At 43.1% G+C, this 22019-nt stretch overlaps 2 non-coding genes across 2 annotated transcripts; both read right to left on the bottom strand.

Moving 5' to 3' along the window:
- Positions 1–8730: 8730 nt before the first annotated feature.
- Positions 8731–8863, bottom strand: LOC125999784 (small nucleolar RNA SNORA51). Its single transcript, XR_007492254.1, has one exon. It is a non-coding gene; the product is annotated as a small nucleolar RNA SNORA51 (small nucleolar RNA).
- Positions 8864–17920: 9057 nt separating this feature from the next.
- Positions 17921–18053, bottom strand: LOC125999732 (small nucleolar RNA SNORA51). The gene has a single exon (XR_007492207.1). It is a non-coding gene; the product is annotated as a small nucleolar RNA SNORA51 (small nucleolar RNA).
- Positions 18054–22019: the final 3966 nt, after the last annotated feature.

The raw sequence follows: 22019 nt of genomic DNA, 5'->3' as shown, positions 1-22019 counted from the left end.
CAGGCAGGCTTTTGAAGTCTGTGTTTTTTTTTTTTTTGTATTTTTTTTTTTGTGGTTTTTGGGTCACACCCGGCAGTGCTCAGGGGTTTTTCCTGGCTCCGTGCTCAGAAATTGCTCCTGGCAGGCACGGGGGACCATATGGGACGCCGGGATTCGAACCAATGACCTTCTGCATGAAAGGTAAACGCCTTACCTCCATGCTATCTCTCCGGCCCCTGAAGTCTGTGTTTTTGTTGGGATGGTTTGTTTCTGGTTCCATTCAGCTGTGCTCAGAGCTTATTTGTGGCTCTGTGCTCAGGGACTGCTCTTGACAGTGCTCAAGGGGGGGTCACACATGGTGCTGGGTGTGTCACGGGGAGTGGAAAGTGCCGTACCAGCAGCCCCCAGAGACCAGACTTGTCTATCCACTTTCACTGCTTTTCCACAGGTGAAATAGTCCAGGATTCTCTGGCAGAACCACTACTCCTGAGACTCCCTCATTCCTCACAGCGCCCCTTTGCCCCTGAGGAACAGCAGTTTTCGCTTTGTCTCTGTTGTCCTTCCTAGTCCTGCTGGGAGCGAAGTCATGGCGGTGGGTTTGTCCTTTGGCTTCTTTGTCCTTGTTCCCTTGTTCCCTCGTTAGCTCTGGTGACGCCTTTGTCACGAATTCCTCTCGCTGAGGTTAGCAACACCTTCTTCCAATCACTCTGGACTTGTGTGTGTGTCTTTGTGTTCACAGGGGCTGCATGTGAATCGCACCCCCCCAGCGTCTCAGGCCGCCAGTATCTGCCTGCTGAGGGGTGCAGGCAGATTGTGTTTGCTGAAAGGAGCCCCAACAAGCTCTTCCATGCCACATGCTGCCCTGGATCCGTGCCACTCTCCCAGCGAGAGGCGGACTTCACCCTCCCCCATAGAATCTGGGCATGCTGGGCTTGTGGGAGCCAGTGCTTTCAGAAAAAATGTTGCCACAGGATTGGGGGCGCTACCCCCCCCAGTGGCCACACTGGACTGCCAGCAGGCAGCTGGGAAGAAGGCCTTGGGAAAGCCCCTGGCAGGGCCAGTGGGTGCTAATGTGCTCTGGTCCCATGGCAACCTACCTGCCCAGCTCAGTCCCTGTCTTTTGGGGGAAGGGGGTGTTTGGAGTAACCTGTCAGTGCTTAAGATCTACTCCCAGATTGGTGCTTGGGGGTTCCTCATGCTCAGTGTTCAGGGCTCCATGCAAGGCTCGGGATCAAACTGGGCTCCAAAAGGCCATGCCTACACTGCAGTCCATAGAGCCCTCTCTCTGGATGCTTGACAGTTATTTAGAAGAACTATCTGGAATGGTGCAGCACATGCCTGGCATGTGCCAACGGTCTAGCACAGGCTTCGTTTTTTTTTTTTTGGTTTTTGGGTCACACCCAGCAGCACTCAGGGGTTACTCCTGGCTCTATGCTCAGAAGTTGCTCCTGGCAGGCTCGGGGGACCATATGGGATGCTGGGATTCGAACCACTGACCTTCTGTATGCAAGGCAAACGCCTTACCTCCATGCTATCTCTCCAGCCCCCCAGCACAGGCTTTGAGTGCAGTTTCCTGCAGCACGGATCCCCTAGCATCTCCAGGTGTGGTCCTAAAACCCAACCAGACCCAAACAACCCATTTTTTTCAAATACATTTTAAAATTACAAAAGTCTGATTTACCAAGTTGTTCATAATGTAGTTGTTTCAATCATAAAATATTCCAACACCAGTCTCTGTACTAGTGTCCCCAGTTTTTCTGTTTTTTTCTCTTTTTTGGGGGGGCACACCCAGCAGTGTTCACGGATTACTCCTGGCTCTATGTTCAGAAATCTCTCCTGGCAGGCTCAGGGAACCATATGGGATGCTGGGGATCCAACCTGGGTCCATACCGGGTCGGCTGCATGCAAGGCAAATGCCCTATCACTGTGCTATTGCTCTGGTCCCTGTCCCCGTTTTTCACCACCACCCTAGCCTGCCATCCTTGCAGGAACACACAAGTGTATTTCAAATTGTTTGATCCAATACAAAAGCAAAAGGAATGATCAAACTTTAGATCAATAAGGGCCAATTTATAATAATTGTTCTCTCTCTTTATGGTGTTACTATAGTCAGTGTCTAAGGATTTACTGGGTTGGGGTTGGTGCTTGTTGAGCCTTCCTTGTGATTGTTTTGGCTCATGAATTTCTTCTACACAACTTTACCATGTGATGTGCTATGATCCTAACTGGGCTGACACTACTATGAAATTTGGAGATGTTGTGTGGATGTGGCAGCACAGTCCAGGAGCTATAGCTCTGGAACAATTTGGTGACTGGGCATTTTGGAAGGTTCGGTTATGGAGTTGGGCTGTTTCTCTGTGGAGGGTGTTAGGTGTGGTTGTGGGCTGCTGTACCTTCAGGCAGAAAGGAAATCTACTTGTCACCATTCTGAGAAGACCCCAGAGTTATCAGCCTAGACCAGTCTACCTGGGAAGATTTTGTGGAATCACGTTCTTTTCATTTGTTTTGGTTCCCATTCACTTGTGCTCGGGGCTTACTCCTGGCAGTGCATAGGAGGATCATATATGGTACTGAGGATCAAACTGGGGTCTGTCCTATGCAGGACAAGCACCCTACCTGTAGTAGTACCTTTCCAGCCCCAAATGACCAGATTTTTACTGTCCATTTTCATTGTTTTCCTATTGGCTAAAATACTCCAGAATTCTGTGAGTACAATTGACTCTCATCACTAAAGCTCTAGGTCTACCACCCCAGAGACCTCCTTGTTCCTCACAGTGCCCCTTTCCGCAGCAGGTTTTCACTGAGTCTTTCCATCAGCCCTGGTTTCTTTCTTTCTTTCTTTCTTTTTCTTTCTTTCTTTCTTTCTTTCTTTCTTTCTTTCTTTCTTTCTTTCTTTCTTTCTTTCTTTCTTTCTTTCTTTCTTTCTTTCTTTCTTTCTTTCTTTCTTTCTTTCTTTCTTTCTTTCTTTCTTTCTTTCGTTTTTGGGCCACACCCAAAAGCACTCAGGGGTTACTCCTGGCTCTATGCTCAGAAATCGCTCCTGGCAGGCATGGGGAACCATGCCAGGATTCGAACCACCAACCTTCTGCATGCAAGGTAAACACTTTACCTTCATGCTATCTCTCTGGCCCGCTGCCCTGGTTTCTTGTCATGGCTTTGAGCACCTTGAGATTCCTCATTTCTTCACATTCCTTTTGGTGTGAGACTAACTGGCATCCTGTGCATAGTTCTTCTCAGTCCAGCATACACCAATCTCTGAGATGCTGGAGCCATAGGACAATGCAGATGGCATTTGCCTTGAATGCTTCTAGCCATTTTTATCTCTGCCATTTCCATGTTCTTCTGGCATTTGAAGTGGTACCAGGGGTCATAGCTGGTGGTATGTGGGGCTGGTCCTGATGTTCAGATCACAGGGATAGTTTTAACAGTGCCGGGGAGCCTTGGGTCTCACCCTTTATGTCCCTGGGGAGCACACGCCAGGGCCCATACATTTCTCCCTCCCAGTGACTCATCTCATTATCTCATTTCTTTGCTTTTATACAAGTATCTGGATTTTCCTGGAATTCCAGGCACTGTATGAAATAGAACAGTAGGGACTGTGATCCAGAACATGTTTTCCCCTAAAGAACATGCATTTTGGACTGTGTGAATCTCGGAGGGGGGTTTTGAATTCATCTGTCCCAGAATTAGGCTATGTCTGGGCTTCTTTGAGCTGGAGGCACACTCACTTTCCTTCAGGGATGCCCAGAACCTTCTTTCCAGTAGACTGTGCTGGAGACAGGGTTGGGCTCCTCTGCTTCTTAGACCAGGCTTCTTCCAATAGCTGCCTCTGGCACTCTCTTTTGTCTTCTGCCTCACTCCTGCCCCAGTGGCTTCTCAGTGCCCTGAGAAGGTTCTTGCAGCCACCTGTCCCTCTCTGGGCCTCCAGCCAGCTCCATGTCAGTTCCAGCCCTGCTCCCAGATGCACTTGGGACAGTGATGGTGACCAAAGGCCCACTCCTCAGGGCCTTAGGAGGACTTTAGGAATTTGTTCAGGGACCAGAAATATGACTCAAGAGGGTTCATCTCTGGCACTGCAGGCTGCCCAACACCTCAATTCGGGTGCCCCCCAAATAGGATTTATTCCAAGTTCCTGTTTCCTTCTGCTGTGTGTCTGTACCATTCCGTGCCGCAGCTGGTCTGTCAATTTGGCTCCCAGGAGACGCCTGGCCCAGGGCCTCTTCATAGGGTGGGAGGGACTTTGTCTTGCAACTTTCTGCCAATCACTAGCAAACTGCTTGTCAGTCCTAGCTCTTCCAGAGTTCCCCAGGACTCACGCTCTGTCTCCAAAGAGCACCCTTGTTTCTGTGGGGCTGAGGATAGACTGCCACCCACCCCACCCCCAGCCTCCAGCCCAGTGCCTGCAGCTTTGCTCAGCCTAGTGTGCACCTTCTTCAGAATTCTTGTTTTTTTTTTAATATAATTTTTATTTTGATCATAGTGCAGAATTCTTGTTTTTAAAGGTCATTTAGGCTGGGGACATAGATGGTGCATAGGGTTGGGGTACCACGACGGGATTTGTTATGAACTCCTCATATTTCAAGCCCCCCCATGCATGCCAGGAACAAACAGCCAGCCAGGAGTAGCTTCTGAGTATGCCAGGTAAAGTCCGCATACCCAGGCAGAAGAGAAAATCAACCAGGGTGGAGAGGCGGCACAACTGGGAGGGCCCTTGCTGTGCATACGACCCACCTGGTTTTGATTCTCGGCATCTCATAGTGTCCCCTGAGTCAGGAGTGGTCCCTGAGCACACAGTTGGGAGTACCATAAGCACCAAGTATGGCCCCAAAGGCAAAAACAATTCTTATCTTCATTGTTGTTATTACTTGCCTGTGTTTTGTGTCACACCTGGTGGTACTTGGGGGCCCTCTCTGCCTCAGTGCTTGGGCTACTCTTGCACATGGTGTTGAGATGTGAGCCCAACCTGCGCTCCAGCACCATGATTCATTGCCCCCACCCTGAAATCCTTATCTTTAAAAAAACTGTCTTTTGCTCACAACTACCTCAAACTCCCCAAATGTAGAAGCAGTCTTTGATCAGCCAAGATGTGGAAATTTCCAAATGTCTCCTAAAAGAAAAGTACTCTGTTCCTCTTCAACTCACTCAAGATGGAAATTTATCCTCTACTGAAACTACCATTGCTCAGAAATCTAGATGAACCTGAAATCTGTGCTAAGTCAGAGGAACATAGGATCACCCTGTCTGGCCTGCAATTCTGAAATCATTCAAGTTCTTTCTCCTCCCTCCTTCCCTCCCTCCCTCCTTCCCTCCCTCCCTCCTTCCCTCCCTCCCTCCCTCCCTCCCTCTTTCCTTCCTTCCTTCCTTCCTTTCTTCCTTCCTTCCTTCCTTCCTTCCTTCCTTCCTTCCTTCCTTCCTTCCTTCCTTCCTTCCTTCCTTCCTTCCTTCCTTCCTTCCTTCCTTCCTTCCTCTCTCCCTTCCTCCCTCCCTTCCTTCCTTCCTCTCTCCCTTCCTCCCTCCCTTCATTTTTTCCTTGTCTTTTTTATTTTGAGGGGGTTTAGGGGCCACACTGGGTAGTGCTCAAGAGTTACTTCTTTTTTTGTGGTTTTTGGGTCACACCTGGCAGTGCTCAGGGGTTATTCCTGGCTCCAGGCTCAGAAATTGCTCCTGGCAGGCACGGGGGACCATATGGGACGCCTGGTTTAGAACCGATGACCTCCTGCATGAAAGGCAAATGCCTTACCTCCATGCTATCTCTCCGGCCCCAAGAGTTACTTCTGACTCAGCTCAAGAATCACTCCCAGGACCATATGGAATGCCTGGGGAATCAAACCCACTTCAGCTGCATGCAGCACAAGCTCCCTACCTGCTATACTATCGGTCAGGCCCTCTTTCTCTTCGTTTTAAGTTAATAGAGTTTTAAATTGAATCACCATGAGATACACCATTACAAAGTTGTTCATAATTGAGTTACAGTCAAAAATATGCAACAGGGGCTGGAGAGATTGCACAGTGGTAGGGCATTTGCCTTGCATGCAGCCAAACAGCGGTTCGAATCCCGGCATCCCATATGGTCCTTGGAGCCAGCTAGGAGCGATTTCTGAGTGCAGAACCAGAATTAACTCCTGAGTACCACCACCGGGTATGACCCAAAAACCAAAAAAAAAAAAAAAAAAAAAAACAACGCAACAACCTTCACCAGTGCATATTTCTGGTCACCAGTGTCCTGTTTTCCTCCCCCTCCCCCACCTGCCTCTAGGGCAGGCATTTTTCTTCTCTCTTCCTTTCTCTTCCCTTTTTTTTGTTTTTGTTTTTGTTTTTGGGTCATACCTGGCAGCGCTCAGGGGTTACTCCTGGCTCTATGCTCAGAAATCGCTCCTGGCAGGCTCAGGGGATCATATGGGATGCTGGGATTTGAACCATTGACCTTCTGACTGCAAGGCAAACGCCTTACCTCCATGCTATCCCTCCAGCCCCTCTCTCTTCCATTTTTTCCCTTTTTTGACATTGTGATTTTCCTATTATTGTAGGAGTATTGTGCATATCACTTTATCCCCTTTCAGCACCCAGTTCTTGTCCACAGTGATCATTTCCAATTTTCATTGTCATAGTGCTCCCTTCTCTGCCCTAACTGCACTCCCCAGCTCTTTGTGGCAAGCTTCCTACCATGGACTGTCCTCCTGGCGCTCATCTTTATTGTCTCTGGATATTAATACCATACTAGCTTTCTTCTTTTTAGATCCCACAAATTAATGTGATCATTCTATGTTTATCCCTCTCCCTCTGATTCATTTTGCTCAGCATAATGTTCTCCATATCCATTGATGTATGAGAAAATTTCATGACTTCATTTTTCTAATAGCTGCACAGTATTCCATTGTGCAGATATACCACAATTTCTTTATAAACGCATCTGTTCTCAGGAACTTTGATTGTTTCTAGATTCTGACTATTGTGAATAGTGTTACAATGAACATAGGTGTACAGAGGGCTTTTCTGCATGGTATTTTTAGGCTCCTAAGGTATGTTACTAGGTGCAGTATTGGTGGATCATATGGAAGCTCAATTTCTATTTTTTAAGGAATATACATATTGTTTTGTAAAAAGGCTGGATCAGTTGACATCCCTACCAGAAGCAACACAGAACCCCATCATAGTGTTTGTTTTTTCTCTTTTTTTTTGGTTTGTGAGCTCAGAAATTACTCCTGTAAGGCTCGGGGGACCATATGAGATGCTGGAGATCTAACCTGAGTCAGCCGTGTATAAGGCACAGGCCCTACCACTGTGCTATCACTCTGGCCCCTTTTTTGTGCGTATTAAACTTCACCATTACCTTATATATCTTAGATATTAATTCTTATCAGATGGGTATTGGATGAATAATTTCTCCCAATATCTGTGAACATCTTTCTCTCTTGGTCACCGTTTCCTTTGAAGCACAGACGCTTCTTAGTTTGACGTAATCCTGTTTGTTATCTTTTTTTCCACTTGCTTGGTCAGTGTTGTTTTATCCTTGATATGCCTTAAGCTTCAATGTCCTGGAGTGTTTGTCTATATCTTCCTCTATGTATGTTTTGGTTTTAGGTCTGATATCAGGGTCTTTTTTTTTTTTTTTTTTTTTTTTGGTTTTTGGGCCACACCCGTTTGACGCTCAGGAGTTACTCCTGGCTATGTGCTCAGAAATCGCCCCTGGCTTGGGGGGACCATATGGGACGCCAGGGGATCGAACCGCGGTCCTTCCTTGGCTAGCGCTTGCAAGGCAGGCACCTTACCTCCAGCGCCACCTACCCGGCCCCTGATATCAGGGTCTTTAATCCATTTTGTTATACATAGCATTAAAAAGAGGTCTGAGTTCATTTCTTTGCATATAGCAAAGGATTGTCTTTGAGTTTGAGTCTGTGTTTGCTTTAACATTCAAATGTATTTCTTACAGGCAGCCAAATGTTGGATCCAATTTTAACCCACTTGCCACTTTTTGTCTCTTAATTAGTGCATGTAGTCCATTGACGTGGAGAGAGATTATTGTCAGAGAAGTTTGTGCCATCTTTTTGTAGAAGTTTGGTGTGTTTGTGGGGTTTGTATTGTCTTTTTTTTTTTTTTTTTGGTTTTTGGGCCACACCCGGCATTGCTCAGGGGTTACTCCTGGCTGTCTGTTCAGAAATAGCTCCTGGCAGGCACAGGGGACCATATGGGACACCGGGATTCGAACCAACCACCTTTGGTCCTGGATCGGCTGCTTGCAAGGCAAACGCCACTGTGCTATCTCTCCGGGCCCAGTTTGTATTGTCTTAAAGGACCCCTTTCAGTTCTTCTTTTAACGTTTTTGAGTCTATGAAGTTCCTGAGCTTTGCTTATCTGTGAAGTTGTGTATAATTCCTTCAATCTGAATGATAGTGGCTGGGTGAAGTATTCTTGGTGTTACATTTATTTCATTGAGTTTTTCCAGTGTATCCCACCACTGTCTTCAGCCTGCAGGGTTGACTTACGTAAATCTGCTGTAAAACTTTTTTAAAACCCTGGCAGCTCTCAGGGGTTCCTCCTGGCTCTACGTTCAGAAATTGCTCCTGGCAGGCCCAGGGGACAATATGGGATGCCGGGATTCGAACCACAGACCTTCTGCATGCAAGGCAAACGCATTACCTCCATGTCATCTCTCTGGCCCCTGCTGTAGAACTTAAAGATGCTCCTTTGATCTTGCTGCTCTCAGTGTTATATCTCTGTAGTTTTCACCATTCTGGTTAGGAGTATTTTTTTTTTTGTCCCCCAATTCACAATACATACCCGGCAAGGGGCCTGTGTTGAGGTGTATATGGGGTGCCTTTACTGTACCTCCTCTTTCTATACAGCCAGTGTAAAGAACACAGCCTGTGGTAAGAATTGGGAGGCCTTATTTTATCTTTTATTTATTTTTTTCTTTTCTTCAGGGCAAACTAAAGTTGTTTTTTTTTTTAAGTAAGAATTCATTTAAAGGACAAAATTGATTAACATAATAAGGTAAACTAATATAACATAATATAGTGACATAACATAACATATAATATAATTAATATAATAATAATACATGTAAGTCAAAGAAAGTTTCTGATTAAAAACACAATTTTCTTTTTTTTCCATAATGGCTTACATATCTTTCACTGTAGTATTTTGGGTACATATTCACATTAAATCAGGGGAATACCCATCACCTAATATGTCCTCTTCTCAATCAAAAATCAAATATACTGAAAATAGGCAGAGTCCTGTCTAGAGGCTTCCAACCTCAGTTTGAGAGAGGATGTGAAAAAAGTAATTAAAATACCACAACAATACACACACACACACACACACAAAAAATATCGAATTAAATAACCGATAAGCACCACAACAATAAAAACAGGCACCACACAATAATCTCGGTTCTGAAATCAAATCATACTCAAGTGCAAAAAGAAAGAAAAAGACAAAACAAAATAAAATAAAATAATATTGGAGACATCAACCGTAATCTCCACACCAAAATAAAGACGTCAAAAAAAATAGATCATTTATTCTCCTCTTGCTGCTTTCGTGGTATGTGGAAGACTTCTACTTTATCTTGGATGGTAAAATCAGACCTGTTTCTAGAGATCTTGGTGGCTGTGCAGATCAGGGAATGGAGTTTATGAAGTCTTTCTTTGTGGTTCTAGCAGTTATGCTTCTTCAATGTCCCTTTTTTGTTTTTTATGTATTCTAGGTGATTCAGAATAGTGCTACCATTCTGTGTTTTTCTTTTGTCTTCTGACTTACTTCGTTTAACATAACATGATCTAGGTCCATCCACGTTGCTGCAAAGTCTGTGATTGTATCATTTCTAACTGCCATGTAATATTCCATTGTATATATGTACCACATCTTAATGATCCATTCATCTGTTGTTGGACATCGAGGTTGGTTCCAAGATTTGGCTATTATACTGAGTGCTGCAATAAATAGTGGGGTGCATACGTATTTTGGAATGAATGTCTTTCCATCTTGGGGATATATGCCTAGGAGAGCAATTGCTGGGTCAAATGGCAGCTCAATTCTGAGTTCTTTGAGCACTCTCCAGACTTTTCTCCATAGATGTTGGACCAAGGGGCATTCCCACCAGCAATGAATGAGAGTTCCTTTCATACCACATCCTCTCCAACAAAGGTTGTTCCCATTATTTTTGATGTGAGCCAACCTCACTGGTGTGAGGTGGTATCTCATTGTTGTCTTGATTTGGATCTCCCTGATGATGAGTGAAGGTGAGCATGTTTTCATGTGTTTGTTGGCCATCCTTCTCTCTTCCTCAGAGAAATGTCTATTCATTTCGTCTCCCCATTTTTTTATGGCTTCGTTTGGTTTTGAAGGACTCAGGTTTCTGAGCGCTTTGTATGTTCTAGATATCAGCCCTTTATCTGATATATCAAGTGAAAAGATTTTTTCCCATTCTGTTAGCTGTCTTCTTGCATTAAGTAGGGTTTCTTTTGCCATGCAGAAGCTTTTTAGTTTGATATAGTCCCATTTGTTTATAGTTGATGCTAACGTTTTTGCCATTGGTGCTCCATTCTCAAAGACCCTTTTGATATAAAGGTCTTCGAGTGTTCTGCCTATTTTATTCTCGATAAACTTTATAGATTCAGGTCTGATTTCCAGATCTTTGATCCATTTTGAGTTGACTTTTGTATAAGGAGTGAGATATGGGTCGATTTTCACTTTCGTGCATATGAGTTTCCAGTTGTACCAACACCATTTGTTGAATAGGCTTTCTTTGTTCCATTTCATATTCTTGCCCCTTTTATCAAATATTAGTTGGCTATATATCTGGGGGTTTATGTCTGGGAATTCTGTTCTAATCCACTGGTCTGAGGTCCTGTCTCTGTTCCAGTACCATGCTGTTTTTATTACTATGGCTTTATAGTATAGTTTCAAGTTAGGTAAGGAGATACCTCCCAACTTCTCATTTTTCAGAATGTGTTTAGCTATCCTGGGTCTTCTATGGTTCCAAATGAATTTTATAATTGATTGTTCTATTTCTTTAAAGAATTGTGTCTGGATTTGGATAGGGATTGCATTAAATCTATATAGCAATTTGGGTAAAATAGTCATTTTGACTATGTTAATTCTACCTATCCATGAGGATGGGATGTTCTTCCATTTCTTTAGATCGTCTTCAATTTCTTTCTGAAGTGTTTTGAAGTTTCCCTGGTATAGATCTTTCACTTCTCTTGTAAGGTTGATTCCTAGGTATTTGATATTTTTGATACTATCTTAAATGGAATTGTATTTTTAATCTCTCTCTCCTCAACTTCATTGTTTGTATATAAAAACGCTACTGTCTTTTGTGTATTGACTTTGTATCCAGCCACTTTACTGTATTGGTTGATTGTTTCTAGGAGTTTTTCTGTGGATTCTTTAGGGTTTTTGATGTATATCATCATATCATCAGCATATAGAGCTAGCTTGTGTTCCTCTTTCCCTACTTGAATTCCTTTGATTCCCTTCTCTTGTCGGATTGCTATTGCTAGGACTTCTAAGGTTATATTGAATAAGAGTGGAGAGAGTGGACAGCCTTGCCTAGTTCCTGACCTTAGTGGGAATGCTTCTAGTTTCTCGCCATTAAGTATAATGTTGGCTGTAGGCTTTTCATAAATAGCTGTAACTATCTTAAGGAAGGTGCCTTCTAACCCTATTTTGCTGAGTGTCTTTAACATGAACGGATGTTGGATTTTGTCAAACGCCTTCTCTGCATCGATTGATATGATCATGTGGTTTTTGTCCTTCATGTTGTTGATGTGGTGTATAATGTTGATTGATTTGCGTATGTTGAACCAACCTTGCATTCCTGGGATGAATCCCACTTGATCATTATGTATGATCTTTTTAATGAGGTGTTGAATTCGGTTTGCTAAGATTTTGTTAAGTATCTTTGCATCAATGTTCATTAGTGAGATTGGTCTGTAGTTTTCTTTTTTGGTGGTGTCTTTGCCTTCTTTAGGAATGAGTGTGATATTAGCCTCATAAAAGGAGTTGGGGAGGATTCCTGTTTTTTCTATGGCTTTGAAAAGCCTATGGAACAGTGGTAATAAGTCTTCTTGAAATGTTTGATAGAATTCACCTGTAAATCCATCTGGGCCTGGGCATTTGTTCTTAGGGAGTCTTTTAATTACGTCTTAAATTTCCTCTGAAGTGATTGGACTGTTTAGAGTTTCTAGGTCTTCCTTTTCCAGTCTTGGAAGAGGGTGTTTGTCCAAGAATCTGTCGATTTCTGGTGGGTTCTCTAGCCTAGTTGAATATAGTTGTTCATAATATGATCTCATGATATGTTGTATTTCTTGGGGTTCTGTTGTAATCTCTCCCCTTTCATTCGTGATCCTAGTAATTTGGGTGTTTTCCCTCTTTTTTTTGGTAAGTTTTGCCAATGGTTTGTCTATCTTATTTATTTTTTCGAAAAACCAACTCCTGGTCTCATTAATTTTTTGTATTGTTTTCTTAGTCTCTATGTTGTTTATTTCTGCTCTGGTTTTTATGATTTCTTGCCTTCTGGTTGTGGTTGGATTTCTCTGTTGCTGTTGTTCCAATTCTTTGAGGTGATCTTTTAAACTGTTGGTTTTGTTATTTTCCTGTTTCTTAACATAGGCCTGTAATGCTATGAGTTTCCCCCTAAGTACTGCTTTTGCTGTATCCCATAAATTCTGACATGTTGTCTCTTCATTGTCATTCGTCTCAAGGAATCTTTTTATTTCCTCCTTGAGTTGTTCTTTGATCCAGCCGTTGTTAAGCAGTATGTTGTTCAATCTCCAGGTATTAGTTTTCCTCCATTGCTTCTTCTTGACATCAATTATAAGCTCTGTTGCATAGTGATCTGAAAGGGTACTTCTAATGATCCTTACCTTTGTGGTCTTATATAGGTTGGCTTTGTATCCTAAGACATGATCTATTCTGGAGAAGGTTCCATGTGGGTTTGAGAAGAATGTGTATTCTACTTTCTGGGGATGGAGGGCTCTATATAAGTCTATTAGCCCTAATTCTTCTAATTTTTCATTTAGAGCTCTTATTTCTTTACTATTTTTCTGTTTGGAGGATCTGTCCAGTGGTGATAGTGGAGTATTGAGGTCCCCTACTATTATCACAATTCCCTTCATGTGTTTCTCCAGTTTTGTCAGTAGTTGCCTCACATATTTTGGTGACTTTACATTAGGTGCATAGATATTGACCAGGGTTAGCACTTCTTGATCTAATGTTCCCCTGATCAGTAAGTAGTGCCCCTCTTTGTCTCTGATCACTTTCTTGAGGTTGAATACAATTTGGTCTGATATAAGAATGGCTGTCCCTGCTCTTTTTTGTTTTCCATTGGCCTGAATAATTACTTTCCATCCTTTAATTCTAAGCCTGTGCTTATCCTGTAACTGTAGGTGTGTTTCTTGCAGACAGCAGAAGTCCGGTTTATTTTTCCTAACCCAGTTCTCTACTATATGTCTTTTAATTGGAGAGTTTAGTCCATTAACATTTAGGGAAATTATTGATAGAGAGGACTGTTGTGCAGTTGTATTGTGTGGCGTGGTTGTTGTTACAATCGGGGGTTTGGATTGTGTAATTCGTCTCTGAGTAAGTCGCTTAGGATCGGCTTAGTTTGCACAAATAGTTCAAGTTCGTTCATATTTGTGAATGTTTTTAGTCTGCCCTCCCATATGAATGATAGTTTTGCTGGGTATTGGACCCTGGGTTGGAAATTTCTTTCACTCAGTCGTTTAAATACGTCATTCCACTGTCTTCTTGCTTGAATTATTTCAAATGGGAGATCTGGTTTGATTCTTATGTCCTTTCCTTTGTACTTGAGGTTTTTTTTCTCCCTTATTGCTTTCAGGAGTTCCTCTTTCTCTTTGTTTTTCGCCATTTGGATTATTATGTGTCTTGGTGTGGGTTTATTAGGGTCTATTTTATTAGGGACTCTCTTGACTTCTTGGATTTGTCCTAAATTGTCTTTCCAGAGGGTGGGAAAGTTCTCTGTTATTATCTCCCTGACTACTTGTTCTTACCCCTTCCCTATTTCTTCCCCTTCTGGTATACCCACAATTCTTAGATTGTTTCTTTTGTCCTTATTCATTAGATATTGGATTTTTCCTTCCAGTACTTTGCCTTTTTTTTCTTTGTTGGTTTCTTGATCATTTTTATATTGCAGTTTTCCTTCGAGTTCATCGATGTGCTTCTCCAACTCTGTGGTTCTACTCGTAAGGCTTGTTATTTTGTCTTTTAAATCCTTCACTTCTTTTTGTATGGAATCTCTCATGTTCTTTAACATTTCTTCTTTAATTTGGCTTAGTCGTTCGTCCATGAATTTCTTATACTCGGTTGCTAGGGTTTCTTTCATTCTGTTTAGTAATTCTTGCATTTCCTTCCTCATGGCCGCTTTTAGGTCTTCTTCCCATGAATCTGTGCGCTTTGGTGGACTTGGAAACTTGATAGGGCTTGTCATGTTGTCTCCAGTTATAAGGGATCTCCTTGATTTACGCATAATACTTTGTATTTAATGGTATGTTTTGGAGTACTATGGCTTCTAATTTCGGTCTGCTTTGGTCTCCTTCCTGAAGGTTTTTCTAGAGGAGCCTGTTGGGTGAGTTTGTTGAACCTAGCCCTTTCTCCTCCCCTTTGATCCCTAGAGTTCAACCTTCCTGCAGTGGGTTTTGTCCCCTTTCTGCTCCCTATTTCTGTCAGCGGTGCAATTCCACTCCTGGCCACAATGGTTACTGGCGCTGTTGAGCCTAGCACTCAATCCACCCTCCTTTCTCTGGGATTCAATGGAGCTTCGCCCCCTCCAATCCTCCCTTGAAGGAGTTCCCTCAGTTCGATTCTGCAGGCTCTATCTACGCCCTTGGGAAGTCCCTGGTTCGATCCAGGGTCCAGGGGGGTGGACTGTTCTAGGTCACCTGCGAGTCTAGATGGTTGGCCCTATCTCCCCGTCTATTCGGGTCGCTCAACTTGTCTTTCTAGGCGCCACCCTGGGGGGAGGGTCCGGCACCAAGCCTAGCAAAAAGTCAGAAACTCACTCATGCCTCCCCAGCCGGCACTCAGGAGCCTCTGAGGGGAGTGGCAGGCCCAAACGCCAAGCAAAAGTCAGAAACTCACTCACGCCTCCCCAGCTGGCACTCAGGAGTCTCTGAGGGGAGTGGCAGGCCCAAACGCCAAGCAAAAGTCAGAAACTCACTCACGCTTCCCCAGCCGGTACTCAGGAGTCTCTGAGGGGAATGGCAGGCCCAAACGCCAAGCAAAAGGAGAGAAACTCACTCACGCCTCCCCAGCCGGCACTCAGGAGTCTCTGAGGGGAATGGCAGGCCCAAACGCCAAGCAAAAGTCAGAAACTCACTCACGCCTCCCCAGCTGGCACTCAGGAGTCTCTGAGGGGAGTGGCAGGCCCAAACGCCAAGCAAAAGGAGATAAACTCACTCATGCCTCCCCAGCTGGCACTCAGGAGTCTCTGAGGGGAGTGGCAGGCCCAAACGCCAAGCAAAAGGAGAGAAACTCACTCACGCCTCCCCAGCCGGCACTCAGGAGCCTCTGAGGGGAGTGGCAGGCCCAAACGCCAAGCAAAAGTCAGAAACTCACTCACACCTGCCCAGCCGGTACTCAGGAGTCTCTGAGGGGAATGGCAGGCCCAAACGCCAAGCAAAAGGAGAGAAACTCACTCACGCCTCCCCAGCCGGCACTCAGGAGCCTCTGAGGGGAGTGGCCAGGAGTATTTTTATTGGATCTTTTTTATCTAGTATCCGTTGAGTCTCCAGGATGTGGGTATATGTGCTCTTCAGTTCTGGAAACTTCTCAGCACTGATATCTTTGACTATTGCTTCTTCATAAACATTATCTTACTGGCCCTCTGGGGCGCCAATGATTCTTATATTGTTTATCTTAAATTCATCTCAAAGCTCTCTCATCAGCTGTTCATTTATTAAGACTCTTTTCCCTCTTCTGCTGTTGTCTGGCAGTGTTATGCAGCTCATTGCTTATCTTTGAGCTTACTGATTCTTTTTTTGGGGGAGGGTCACACCCGGTGGTGCTCAGGAGTCATTCTTGACTGCGCTAAGAAATATCTCCTGGAAGGCATAGGGAACCATATGAGATGCTGGCAGTCAAACCACAGTCTGTCCTGGGTTGGCCATGTGCAAGGGAAATGCCCTACTGCTGTGCTATTTCTCTGGCCCCTGAACGTACTGATTCTTTCCTCAGTAGCTATTACTATGCTAATGAGGCCTTCCAGTGAATTTTAAATTTAGCCTACCAAGTTTTACAGTTCTGTCATTTGAAGTTTTCACAAATTTGTTCTCATATCCTCTTGTGTTCAGATGGTAAGTTCTATCAAGCCTTCAAAGCTGTACCTAAGCTCTGAAAGCTCTTTTGAACTGTTGAAGAAACAGGTTCTTTCCTAACACCTTCTGTCAAGCCAACATTATGCTATTACCCAAAGCCGATGGACATGTTACTAAAAAAGAAAATTGTGGGGTCTGGAATGATAGTACAGTGGGTAAGTCACTTGCCTTTCCAAGGAGCCAACCTGGGTTGGAACCCTGGCATCCTATATAGTCCCCTGACCTGTCAGGTGAGATTCCAGAGGGCAGATCCAGGAGTAAGTCCTGAGCACCACCAGGTGTGGCACAAAAACAACCAAAAAACCAAGAATAGAAAATTGCTAGGCTCTGAGCAATAGTATAGTGGGCAGGGTGTTTACCTTGCATTATGCCAACCCAAGTTTACTCCTGTCACCCTATATGGTCCCCTGAACACCTCCAGGAGTGATTCTTGAGTACAGAGCCAGAAATAGTTGCTGAGCAATAAAAGAAAGTTGCAGGGGCCGGAGAGATAGCACAGCGGTAGGACGTTTTGCCTTGCAAGCAGCTGACCCAGAGCCAATGTTATTTGAATACTGGCATCTCGTATGGTCCCCGTGCCTGCCAGGTGTGGTCCAAAAACCAACAAAAATGTTGCAGACAGATATGCCTGAGGAGCATTGATGCAAAGATCCTAAACAACATCTTAGTAGCTGAGTCCAACAAAATATCAAAGGACGGGCCGGGCGGTGGCGCTGGAGGTAAGGTGCCTGCCTTGCCTGCGCTAGCCTAGGACGGACCGCGGTTCGATCCCCCGGCATCCCATATGGTCCCCCAAGAAGCCAGGAGCAACTTCTGAGCGCATAGCCAGGAGTAACCCCTGAGCGTCACAGGGTGTGGCCCAAAAACCAAAAAAAAAAAATATCAAAGGACCATACACCAAGAGCAAATGGGATTCAACTGCAGGGATGTAATGACAGTGCAATGCACATATATTCATTATAGATATAAGCCATATGATCATATCAATAAAGGCAGAAAAAGATTTTGACTAAATTCAACACTCATTCATTATAAAACCCCTCAACATGGGGTTAGAGAAATAGTACAGGGCTTAAGGCAAATATGGTGCTTGAAAACTGCAGGAGTAACCCTAAGTACAAAGCCAGGAGCTCCACTAGGTACGTATGGTCCCTAAACTAAAAACACAACACAGGAGCTGGAGAGATAGGGCTTTTGCCTTGCACATGGCAGACCCAGGATGGATGATGCTTTGATTGCCGGCATCCCATATAGTCCCGAGCCTGCCAGGAGCAATTTCTGAGCTCAGAGCCAGGAGTAATGCCTGAGCGCAGCCAGATGTGACCCCAAAACAAACAAACAACAACACACACCTCAAAAAAATAGGACTAGAAAGAATATAATGGTTCTTTTCTTTTTTTTTTTTTGTTTTGTTTTTCGGGCCACACCCGTTTGATGCTCAGGGGTTACTCCTGGCTAAGCACTCAGAAATTGCCCCTGGCTTGGGGGGACCATATGGGACGCCGGCGGATCGAATCACGGTCCTTCCTTGGCTAGTGCTTGCAAGGCAGACACCTTACCTCCAGCGCCACCTTGCCGGCCCCATAATGGTTATTTTCTTTTTTTGTCCCCCCATTCACAATACAGACCAGGCAAAGGACCTGGTTTGAGGTGTATATGGGGTGCATTTACTGTACCTCCTCTTTCTATACAGTCAGTGTAAAGAACACAGCCTGTGGTAAGCATTGGGAGGCCTTATCTTTCTTTTTTTTCTTCATTTTTTCCTTTATTTAAACATCTTGATTACATAAATGATTGTGATTAGGTTTCAGTCATGTAAAGAACCCCCCCATTCACCAGTGCAACATTCCCACCACCAATGTCCCAAGTCTCCCTCCATCCCACCCCACCCCCACCTGTACTCCAGACAGGCTTTCCCGTTTCCTCATTCATTCACATGATTATGGTAGTTCTCTGTGTAGTTATTTCTATAGTGTATTCACCACTCTTTGTGGTGAGCTTCATGAAGTGAGCTGGTGTTCCAGCCCTCCTCTCATTGTCGCTGAGGATTGTTGCAAAAATGACTTTGATTTTTCGTAAAACCCAAAGATGAGTGAGACTATTCTGCGTCTCTCTCTCTCTCTCTCTCTCTCCCTCTGACTTATTTCACTCAGCGTGATAGATTCCATGTACATCCATGTATAGGAAAATTTCATGACTTCATCTCTCCTGATGGCTGCATAATATTCCATTGTGTATATGTACCATAGTTTCTTTAGCCATTCGTCTGTTGAAGGGCATCTTGGTTGTTTCCAGAGCCTGGCTATTGTGAATAGTGCTGCAATAAATATAGGTGTGAGAAAGGGGTTTTTGTATTGTATTCTTGTGTTCTTAGGGTATATCCCTAGGAGTGGAATAGATGGTCTAATGGGAGCTCAATTTCCAGATTTTGGAGGAATCTCCATATCGCTTTCCATAGAGGTTGGACTAGATGGCATTCCCACCAGCAGTGGATAAGAGTTCCTTTCCACATCCCCGCCAGCACTGATTGTTCTCATTTGTGATGTGCGCCAATCTCTGTGGTGTGAAGTGGTATCTCATCGTTGTTTTGATTTGCATCTCCCTGATGATTAGTGATGAGGAGCATTTTTTCATGTGCCTTTTGGCCATTTGTATTTCTTTTTTTATCAAAGTGTCTGTTCATTTCTTCTCCCCATTTTTTTATGGGATTAGTTGTTTTTTTCTTGTAAAGTTCTGTCAGTGCCCTATATATTTAGGATATTAGCCCCTTATCTGAAGGCTGTTGGGTGAATAGTTTCTCCCACTCGGTGGGTGACTCTTGTATCCTGGGCACTATTTCTTTTGAGGTGCAGAAGCTTCTCAGTTCAATGTATTGCCATCTATTGATCTCTGCTTCTACTTGTTTGGAAAGTACAGTTTCCTCCTTGAAGATGCCTTTAGTCTCAATGTCATGGAGTGTTTTACCGACGTGTTGTTCTATATACCTTATGGTATCAGGTCTGATATCAAGGTCTTTAATCCATTTGGATTTTACCTTCATACATGATGTTAACTGGAGGTCTATGTTTGCTTTTTTGCAAATGGCTAACCAGTTCTGCCAGCACCACTTGTTGAAGAGATTTTCCCTGCTCCACTTAGGATTTCTTGCTCCTTTGTCAAAAATTAGGTAATATGTCTGGGGAAAGTTCTCTGAGAACTCAAGCCTATTCCACTGATCTGAAGGTCTGTCTTTATTCCAATACCATGCTGTTTTGATAACTATTGCTTTGTAGTACAGTTTAAAGTTGGGGAAAGTAATGCCACCCATTTTTCTTTTCCCTAGGAGTGCTTTAGCTATTCGAGGGTGTTTATTGTTCCAGATGAACTTCATAAGTGTTTGATCCACTTCTTTGAAGAATGTCATGGGTATTTTTAAGGGGATCACATTAAATCTGTATAATGCTTTGGGGAGTATTGCCATTTTAATGATGTTAATCCTGCCAATCCATGAGCATGGTATGTGTTTCCATTTCCGTGTGTCCTCTCTTATTTCTTGGAGCAGGGCTTTATAGTTTTCTTTGTATAGGTCCTTCACGTCTTTGGTCAAGTTGACTCCAAGATATTTGAGTTTGTGTGGCACTATTATGAATGAGATTGCCTTACTGACTTCCATCTCTTCCCTATCATTATTGGTGTATAAAAAGGCCATTGATTTCTGTAGGTTGATTTTGTAGCCTGCCACCTTGCTATGTGAATCTATTGTTTCTAGGAGCTTTTTGGTAGAGTCTTTAGGGTTTTCTAAGTAGAGTATCATGTCATCTGCAAACAATGAGAGCTTGACTTCTTCCTTTCCTATCTAGATTCCCTTGATATCTTTTTCTTGCTTGATCGCTATAGCAAGAACTTCCAGTACTATGTTGAAGAGGAGTGGTGAGAGCGGACAGCCTTGTCTTGTACCAGAATTTAGAGGAAAGGCTTTTAGTTTTTCTCCATTGAGGATAATATTTGCCATTGGCTTGTGGTAGATGGCTTCAACTAGATTGAGAAAGGTTCCTTCCATTCCCATCTTGCTGAGAGTTTTGATCAAGAATGGGTGTTGGCACTTAAAATTTGAGGTTAACTTAAGCTAATAACAATGTAATAACAATAAAAATGTAAAAATTACTATGTCTCTAATGTTTAAGGAGTTACATAAGTTTGATGGCTTTAGATTGCCTTGTGTGCTGTTAAGAAATATTATAATGTGTTACAATCTGGGGACTTGAGGGACAAAGTAATTGTACATGGATTCTGTTTTATTTATCTTAATGTTCTGTGGCTGAAACTTCAAAGTTAAGATATCACAAGGAGACTTCTGAGAATTCTGTTATGGGTGATTGTCCTTCCACTGTAACTTTACTTTGTCCTCTTTCTTTGCATCTTTGTTCTCATAATTAAAAATAAAAAAATTAAAAAAAAAGAATGGGTGTTGGACCTTATCAAATGCTTTTTTTGCATCTATTGATATGATCATGTGATTTTTATTTTTCTTGTTCTTGATGGTTGATGTTGTGTATGATGTTGATAGATTTATGGATGTTAAACCATCCCTGCATTCCTGGGATGAAACCTACTTGGTCATAGTGTATGATCTTCTTGATGATGCATTGGATTCTATTTGCCAGGATTTTGTTGAAGATCTTTACATCAGCATTCATCAGGGATATTGGTCTGTAATTTTCTTTTTTGGCAGCGTCTCTGTCTGGTTTTGGTATCAAGGTGATGTTGGCTTCATAAAAGCTGTTTGGGAGTGTTCCCGTTTTTTCAATTTCATGGAAGAGCTTGGCTAGGATTGGTAGTAGCTCCTCTTTAAAGATTTGAAAAAATTCATTAGGAACTCCATTTGGGCCTGGGCTTTTCTTTTTGGGCAGATGTTTGATTACAGTTTCAATTTCCTCAGTAGTGATGCGGGTGTTTAGATATGGTACATCCTCCTTACTTAAATGTGGAAGGTTTGAAGTGTCCAAGAATTTTTCCATTTCTTCTAGGTTCTCATGTTTAGTAGCATAAAGTTTCTCAAAGTAATCTCTGATTACCCTTTGGATCTCTGCAATATCTGTCATGATCTCCCCTTTTCATTTCTAATACAGGTTATCAGATTTCTCTCTCTCTCTCTTTCTTTGTGAGTTTTGCCAATGGTCTATCAATCTTGTTTATTTTTTCAAAGAACCAACTTCTGCTTTCGTTGATCTTTCGGATTGTTTTTTGGTTTTCCACTTCATTGAGTTCTGCTTTCAGCTTTGTTATTTCCTTCTGTCTCCCTATTTTTGGTTCCTTTTGTTGGTCATTTTCTAATTTTTTGAGCTGCATCATTAAGTTATTCAGGTATGCCCCTTCTCCCTTCCTGATGTGTGCTTATAGAGCTATAAATTTTCCTCTAAGGACCGCTTTTGCTGTGTCCCATAGATTCTGGCAGTTTGTGTCTTCATTATCATTTGTTTCCAGGAAAGTTTTGATTTCCTTTTTTATTTCATCTCGGACCCACAGGGTGTTTAATTTCCAATTGTTAAAATTTTTCTTCTGTGTGGCTTTGTAGTTCACAAATAATTTCAGAGCCTTGTGGTCAGCAAAGGTAGCCTGCAAGATTTCTATCCTCTTGATTTTATGGAGGTATGTTTTATGTGTCAGCATGTAGTCTATTCTGAAGAATGACCCATGTACATTGGAAAAGAATGTGTATCC

Source organism: Suncus etruscus, chromosome X, assembly GCF_024139225.1.
Source record: "Suncus etruscus isolate mSunEtr1 chromosome X, mSunEtr1.pri.cur, whole genome shotgun sequence".
NCBI classification, from domain to species: Eukaryota; Metazoa; Chordata; class Mammalia; order Eulipotyphla; family Soricidae; genus Suncus; species Suncus etruscus.
This window is presented reverse-complemented; position numbering and strand designations above follow the sequence as displayed.